Here is an 8,405-nt window from a genome sequence, read left to right on the forward strand (position 1 = left end):
CACTCGCCTAAGTTTGAAAAATCCTACCGAGCGGTGAGCAACCCTCCCACTCGGGGGCTTAGCTGCAGTCCAGTACTCACCTAAGTTTGAAAAATCTTACCGAGTGGTGAGCAACCCTCCCACTCGGGGGCTTAGCTACAGTCCAATACTCGCCCAAGTTTGAAAAATCCTACCGAGTGGTGAGCAACCCTCCCACTCGGGGGCTTAGCTGCGGTCCAGTGCTCGCCTAAGTTTGAAAAATCCTATCGAGTAGTGAGCAACCCTCCCACTCGGGGGCTTAGCTGCAGTCCAGTACTCGCCTAAGTTTGAAAAATCCTACCGAGTGGTGAGCGACCCTCCCACTCGGGGGCTTAGCTGTAGTCCAGTACTCGCCTAAGTTTGTAAAATCCTACCGAGTGGTGAGCCACCCTCCCACTCGGGGGCTTAGCTGCAGTCTAGTACTCGCCTAAGTTTGAAAAATCCTACCGAGTCGTGAGCAACCCTCCCACTCAGGGGCTTAGCTGCAGTCCAGTACTCGCCTAAGTTTGAAAAATCCTACCGAGTGGTGAGCAACCCTCCCACTCGGGGGCTTAGCTGCAGTCCAGTACTCGCCTAAGTTTGAAAATTCCTACCGAGTGGTGAGCAACCCTCCCACTCGGGGGCTTAGCTGTTGTCCAGTACTCGCCTAAGTTTGAAAAATCCTACCTAGTGGTGAGCAACCCTCCCACTCGGGGGCTTAGCTGCCGTCCAGTACTCGCCTAAGTTTGAAAAATCCTACCGAGTGGTGAGCAACCCTCCCAGTCGGGGGCTTAGCTGCAGTCCAGTACTCGCCTAAGTTTGAAAAATCCTACCGAGTGGTGAGCAACCCTCCCACTCAGCGGCTTAGCTGCGGTCCAGTGCTCGCCTAAGTTTGAAAAATCCTACCGAGTGGTGAACAACCCTCCCACTCGGGGGCTTAGCTAGAGTCTAGTACTCGCCTAAGTTCGAAGTCCATCCCTATCCGCCAGGACGACGAGGTGCAGGTCGACTGCAACTTTCTCCTTCGGAGCTGCGCCACAAGTACAACTTTCGCCCACCCCTATCCGCAAGGACGACGAGGTGCAGGTCAACTGCAACTTTCTCCTTCGGAGCTGCGCCACAAGTACAACATGCGCTCCACCCTTTTCCGCAAGGACGACGAGGTGCGGGTCGACTGGAGCATCAACCTCAGAGCTGCATCTCAAGCACAAAGATTATTCTGTGTGAAGAACAAATTCCACTCGAAGACAAATACAAGCATATTCAGAGATAAATCAAGTTCAGATAAATCCTAAAGTTCAAGACCACGAATGAAAGTACTCGGGCATTCAGCCCGAAGGAGTTTAACGGTTACAAAATCACTCGGCATTCCGAGGCAAATTTAAGGCAGAGCATAAAAGTTTGTTCACTCCGCAGGAGGAGGGCTGGCAGGCTCGACGAATTCGTCCAGGTCGACCCCGTCAGCAATCCGAGTGGCAGCAGCAATGAAAGTCTCCATGAAGGACTGGAAGTCGTGCCTCTTGGTGTTAGCAACTTTAATCGCCACCAGCTTCTCTTCCCGAGCTTCTCGACAGTGGACGCGAACCAGAGATAGAGCCACATCAGCGCCGCACCGGGCTGAAGACTTCTTCCATTCTTTAATTCGACTGGGAGCTTCATTGAGCCGAGCCATCATAGAATCGAGGTCATTCTGAAGTGTTGCCATGGGCCAGTGAGCTGTGTCAATCCGCGACATCGTGACTTTCAGTCGGGCGAGATAATCGACAACACCAGTGATGCGGGATTCCAGTCGGAGCACGTTCATGGCAGCTTCATCCTTCACTAGAGAGTTGATGGGGTCCAAGCTTGGTTCAATTCGCCCGGTCTCTTCCTCGAAGTCCCGGCAAAACTCTGCATACACAATTCAAGGGTAAGCCAATGATCATATGTCAAGTCGACAAGAACAAACCAGTCGGATCAAAGGAAACACCTTCAAGCATGACGAACAACTTTTTAGCATGGCTTCCCAGATAATTCTCCAGATCGTTCCTCCTGCGGGCAATACCTTCCGTCTTCTCGTTTAGATTTCCCTTGTCCTTCTTCAGGCGAGTCGCTTCCTTATTGGCTTCGTCAAGGGCAGTTTTCAGCCTGGAGTTTTCTTCCTCCAATTTGCCGACTGAAGCCAACTTCTGTTCAGCGAGCGCAATTTTCTCATCAGCTTTTTTCTGCACGGCCGCCAGATCTTGATCCTTTTTCGCCATAGCTTGGTTCAGTTTCTGTGAAAGAAATAATGTTGGATTCAGAAAAAGCAGAATGAAATCCGGTTCAGGGAAAACTCAGTCGACAGGTCTTCCTTACCAGCGGCGTCATCCTTGGCTTTCTGCAGTTCTACCTTGGCCAGCTCCAGATCGAGGTTGAGCTGAATCTGCTACTTCTCCAGGTCAGCAAAACGAACTCCAAGATCACAAGATCTCTGCAACCAAAGAACAGGTCAGTCTACTGGTGAAAAGATTGGTTATTTCGGAGAGGTAAAAGGATAAAGCCAACAAATTCTAAGACTACTGCCGAATCAAACATCCAACAGTAGTCTCGGGGACTACACCTAGTGGGTGCACTTAGCATGCCCCCCACTAGTTTAGTTTACACTCGACAAGGCCTGTCCAGCACGAGTGCAAAAAAAAAAACAGAGTCTTCAGACCATAGTCGACTGCCAGCAGTTGACCACGGTCTCGAGGACTACACCCAGTGGGTGCACTCAGCGTGCCCCCACTGGTTCAAAGTTCCACTCGACATGGCCCGACCAGATCGAGTGAAGAAATTCAAATTCTGATGCTCAGATCATAGTCGACTGCCCGCAGTCAATTATGGTCTCGGGGACTACACCCAGTGGGTGCACTCAGCGTGCCCCCACTGGTCAAAAGATTCAATCGACAACAACATTATCAGCTTAAAGTGCGAATCTGTTCAGTGACAAATCAAAACACCCAGTGGGCGTACAGATGCAAGGCGTAGACAGATGCAAAGATTCTTGGAAAGAAAGTTTTCAGGTACCATATCCTAACAGAACAAGCCACAGGAGTCAGTCGACGATCTACTAACCTGACGTTGCTCTGGAGAGCAGAGCTGGCATCATAAGCAGCTTGGCTGGCTTCCCGCACCATCTTCATCTTCTCCATTATAATGCCCGCCTGGCGTATAGCCTCTTTTGCAGCACCCACTTGGTCCTCTAGGACGTGATGTGTAGAAAAAGTGAAGGTGGGTCGGTGGGAGTCTGTGCAGCTGACGAGGAAGGCCGAGCACTCGACATCGGTATGGCGAAGGAGACGGAAGTCCTATTGGCATCGCCGGCGTCCTGAATTACCGGTTCCGCCATCGGTGTCGATTGAAGCGTCTTGCTAGCGGACGTTTTCCTGTTTCTTCTCCCCAAGGGCCTCTGTGGCTTGTCCTCGTCGTCGTCGGGGAGGTCAATGATGTTGAGGGCTGTAAAAAGATCAGTCGCCAAAATTTCATCACCCGATTGGATATATTGCAGTTCAATCGACAAATCGAAGATAAAATCACGAGGATTGTACTCGGATTGGAGGTCACCGCATCTTCCATTTCCTCATCCTCGTTTTCATAAGCAGAGGTCCCAGAGGTAGCAGCACTGCCTGTTTCAAGATTCATTCGGTCAAACCAAGGGAAAAATAAACAGCACAGAACGTCGAGTAAAAGCGAAAGAAGAACACTCACGCAGAAGCAACGGGAACGTCAGTCTTGATTCTCGGCAGCGCCTTTCGAGTCTTCTGCACTACAACCTTGGACTGCTTTGGAGCTTTTTCAGTTGGTGCCGGAGAGGACGTCCGAGGACGCTTTGACGACTGCTCGGTCTGAACGGTCGCCTTGTCACGGGCGCTCGCCGGGTCGTGAGTAAGTTTGGATCGCCTTTCCCTACGGGGAGGAGAGTCGACCTCTTCTTCGTCACTCGGGTCGTCGCTCTCCTCGTCCCCCTCTCCGTCGGAATGCCACTCGCCGCTTTCACCTCTGCTTGCCTCACCCTCCGGGTCCTGCTCCTGCTCTCTGTTGGGCATCGAATACATTTCAGTAAGGGCCTAGAAGAAAACAAGCAAGACAAAGTCAGTCGGTGAAGCATAAACAGTTGCATATTAAATCAAGATGACACTCGGTAATTCAGAATCGGACTTTGTCTGGTTTGTAGGATTGGTCAAGTGGAGGGATTCTCCTGGCTCCTCTGGGGTTATCCTTGTTGCCTGTGATACTCCTCAACCACTTCTCCACCGTATCCTCGTCGATTTCTTCTGGGTGCACCCGAGTGGAATCTTCAATGCCCGAATACATCCACATCGGATGGTCACGGGCTTGAAGTGGCTGAATACGTCGTCTGAGGAAGACTTCCAGAAGATCCATTCCAGTTACACCCTCACGGATGAGATAGACCACTCGCTCAACCAGCACTTTCACCTCCGCTTTCTCCCCTGAAGTCACTTTCAAGGCGGAGGGCTTCTCTACGCGAGCCATAGAAAAAGGAGGAAGTCCAGTCGACTGACCTGGAGTCGGCTGGTCTTTGCAGTAAAACCAGGTCGACTGCCACCCTCGTACTGACTCAGGAAGAATTATGGCTGGGAAAGAGCGCTTACCCCTCATCTGAATCCCAAGACCCCCACACATCTGGATCACTTGAGTCCTCTCGTCACCCGGGTTGGCCTTTTTGACCGACTGGGAGCGACACGTGAAAATGTGCTTGAAGAGACCCCAGTGTGGTCGACAACCCAGGAAGTTTTCACACAGAGACACGAAAGCAGCAAGATATATGATGGTGTTGGGGGAAAAGTGATGAAGTTGTGCTCCAAAGAAATTCAAGAAAGCCCGAAAAAAGGATGCAGAGGCAGAGAAAATCCACGGTCGACGTCAGTGGCGAGGAGGACGCACTCACCCTCCCGCGGTCGAGGTTCGGTCTCATCCTCCGGGAGCCGCGCCGATCCGTGAGGAATCATCCCCTCCTCCGCCAGATCGTCGATGTCATCCTGACTGATCATCGACCGGATCCAGTCACCCTGGATCCAGCCCCGTGGCAAACCGGACCGCGACGAGGATCCACCCCGGCTGGACTTTTTCCCCTTCGCCTTCGCCGTCGCCTTCTTCGCGCGCTCCAGAGACACCGTCTTTTCTTTCCCCATCGCCGCGGATGGAGCTCGAGCGGAGCGGCGGCGCTGGAGGAGGAGTAGGCGCAGTGGGGAAAACTGAGAAGAGAGAAGAAGAATGAGGACGCACTGTTCAAAAACCCCGGTCCGGCGCCTTATATGGGGTTGCTTTCGAGTGACTGACCTGTAGGCCCGGGCAATCTTATCAAATCCCGCAACAGTCGTGCGCGTGATATGTGGCAAAAAAGGCGGTGCGGGAATCGAGGCGGCCTTGCCTTATCCAGCCCGATTACTGCGGCCTCCTCCGCCCCGCGCGCTTCGCGAAATTCGAATCCCGCGAGATCCGCGGGCAGCAGAACAACTTGTCAGACGGAAGATCACCACCACATTAGCACTCGGACCTCTTCCAGCAAAAGTTCACTCGACAAAACCCGGAATGGATCAAGGCGACTGAAAAAGAAGTTGGTGTCACCACCTCGGTTCGTTGATCCAAAACAAGACACACCCGAAACGCGAAAAATGAGTCGGAAGTATTTTCAACTCCTTCTCCACTCAAACCCTGATCCATTCGGGGGCTAATGATGAGGACATGTACCTAGGGTAGGGTCACAGGCCTGACCTATATACCCTCCCCAAGGACATCACTCTAAAGCCAGAAGCATTCGAGGGGTACCATCACCCACTCGACCAGAAACATTTCCACTCGGAGGAATCAAGATCACTCGACCGTAACAAGAAACACTCGATGGACAGAAGACCTAAAGTCACTCTACACAGCAACGGTCGAGCATTAACTCCTAGACTTAATAGCCATTTATAACACTTTATTATGGATGTTACCAGTAACGCCCCCCTCTTGATGTACCTTAAAACCCTTGTAACGTGGGCTGGCCGGGGTCCTGGCGCACTCTATATAAGCCAACCCCCTCCACATGCACAAGGGTTCGCACCCCTGTAACACACACGCATATAATCCAGTCGACCGCCTCCGGGCTCCGAGACGTAGGGCTGTTAGCTGTTACTTCCTCCGAGAAGGGCCTGAACTCGTAAAACTCGTGCGTACAGCTTCTCCATAGCTAGGATCTTGCCTCTACATCCCTACCCCCATTCTACTGTCAGACTTAGAACCACGACAGTAGCGAGTGGAGAAAGTTAGCAGCAGCGTGACAGTAGCAGTAGCGCGTCTAGCCCAAGCACGCTAGAGCTATTAGCAGTAGCGAGCTTGCACGAAGCACGATGCTGCTACACTTGTATACCAATAGCGTGGGCGCCCACGCGCTGCTGCTAAGTGTTAGCTGTAGCGCCTTATTAGTAGCGCCGGTCCCCGCACTACTAATGTACCTAAAACCCGCGCTGCTGCTAGGCTTTTCAATAGTAGTGATAGTTTGATAGTTGATATCGGAGTATTAGTCATCATAGTTATATTTTTGGGGATAAATTCTGTCATTAAGTTGGTCAGGTGCCACCGAACCGTGCTTTCTCCAGTGCAACCATATTTGCCTTTATGGGAAGGCCCTAATGCGATGCTATTGCCGTGCCTCTCGCCGGTGCCTCCAACGAGGGAAGGTTATGGGCGCGCGCTACCCTGATCAGGTAGGCGAACATAAGCCTTGTGTGCCCGTAGTTGGCTTTTGCGCACGTGTATCCCCGTGTGGGATAGTTTATGTTTTGGCCACGACGGTGGTCGTTGTGTCTTTGGTAGACATGGGGCCACCCAGGACTAGCCCTGTGGGGAGTGAGTCGGAGTGGCCGGGAGAGTGTCATGGCAGTAGATCGGTTTTGTCGGAACGCCGTTGGTCCACCCGAATGGGAGTGCGAGGCCATGGGTTCCGTGGTGTGGGTAAAGTGCGCTACCTCTGTAGAGTGTGTGTTTAAATCTATCGATAGCCGCGTCCTTGGTCATGGGCATGGGTTCGTACTAGGTCACACTGTTCGATCAACACTCACATGATGGAATGACTTATAGGTGATTTATATGTTGATATTTTGAGCATTACAGATTGGCAGGATGTTGATGATGATGTTGGAGACCAAGTGTTGGTCATGGTAGTGATCGCCGGAAAGATCACCATTTGAGACCAAGTGTTGGTCAGGGTTGTGATCGCCGGAATGATCACCGTTTGGTTTTGATCACGAGGTGATCGAGATGGTATATTGCTTGGCCGGTTAGCCAAGAGAGATATGGTTATGGAGATCTGAGATGGGGATTTATCAGTATTGTACGAGTTTCATACCATGTTTAGTAGTTGCTTCATCATGGTAGTTGTTAATTAATTAACCTGTTAATGCTATGTTATTGTCTTGCCTTGATGTTTATGGTTGTTGTGAGCTTGCAAGTACATTCAATGTACTGACCTGGCGTGTCATGCCAGATTGCAGGTGATGCCGTGATTGCTTTATTGCTTGTCGTGGTTTCCGTTCGTGCGAGCTAGATCGTGTCCCAGCCAGAGTCCCTGCGGAGTGGAGTTCACCACCTTCGTCGTTGTTCCGCTGCTAGAAGTATTCCGCTGCTACGGGTTGTTCCTCTGCTAGCATAGAGCAAGTGTAGTACCGTAGGCGTAGTGTCGCCATGCTGATGTGCTTCTTTGTAACATCAGACCCTTGTATTATTATTCTTGTAATAAGAGCTGATTTGTTCTATGTCAAGCAGTGCCGTATTCCAGAGACTTCTCCTCGATCTCTGGGCTGGAATATGGGCGTTCCGGTTTCTCTGAGCCGGGGTGCCACAGCGCTTGGTATCAGAGCAGGTCTGGCTGTAGGACGCCCTAGTCAGCGCGAGCGGTAGAAACTGGTAGAAATCGGTAGTTTAAAGTCTGGCTTGTTTATTGCATTTGGTTGCTGCATTTGTTTCTTGTATAGCATGCATATAGCCTTATTATTTGTTACTAACGGTTTATCTGGTGATTGTAGCTGGCATCGGGTCGGATCCACTATAGCTCAGCCTCTGCATATTTCCAGTTTCTTTTTCTTTCGGTGTTTGGTGTCATTTCTGTCCCAGTAGAGTGATGCCAAGTGATCCCGACACTGTTTGCAAAAATGGTGCTCAGGTATCGCGCCGATTTCTTTCTTTCAGCCCCATTTTGTTTCGGTGGTAGACATGCTTCTATCCCAGATCATCCTTTTTATTTTGTCGTGTTGGCAACCCTTAATGATCTTAGTCATCACGAAAGGGCGATGTCAGCAGACTCAGTTTTTCCCTGTTATCCTTATTTCTTGGACGAGTACGGATATTTTCCGTCCGCTTGATAACAATGTGGTCACGACATTCGTGTCCTACTACATGGTTAC

Source organism: Aegilops tauschii, chromosome 1, assembly GCF_002575655.3.
Source record: "Aegilops tauschii subsp. strangulata cultivar AL8/78 chromosome 1, Aet v6.0, whole genome shotgun sequence".
Classification (NCBI taxonomy): domain Eukaryota; kingdom Viridiplantae; phylum Streptophyta; class Magnoliopsida; order Poales; family Poaceae; genus Aegilops; species Aegilops tauschii.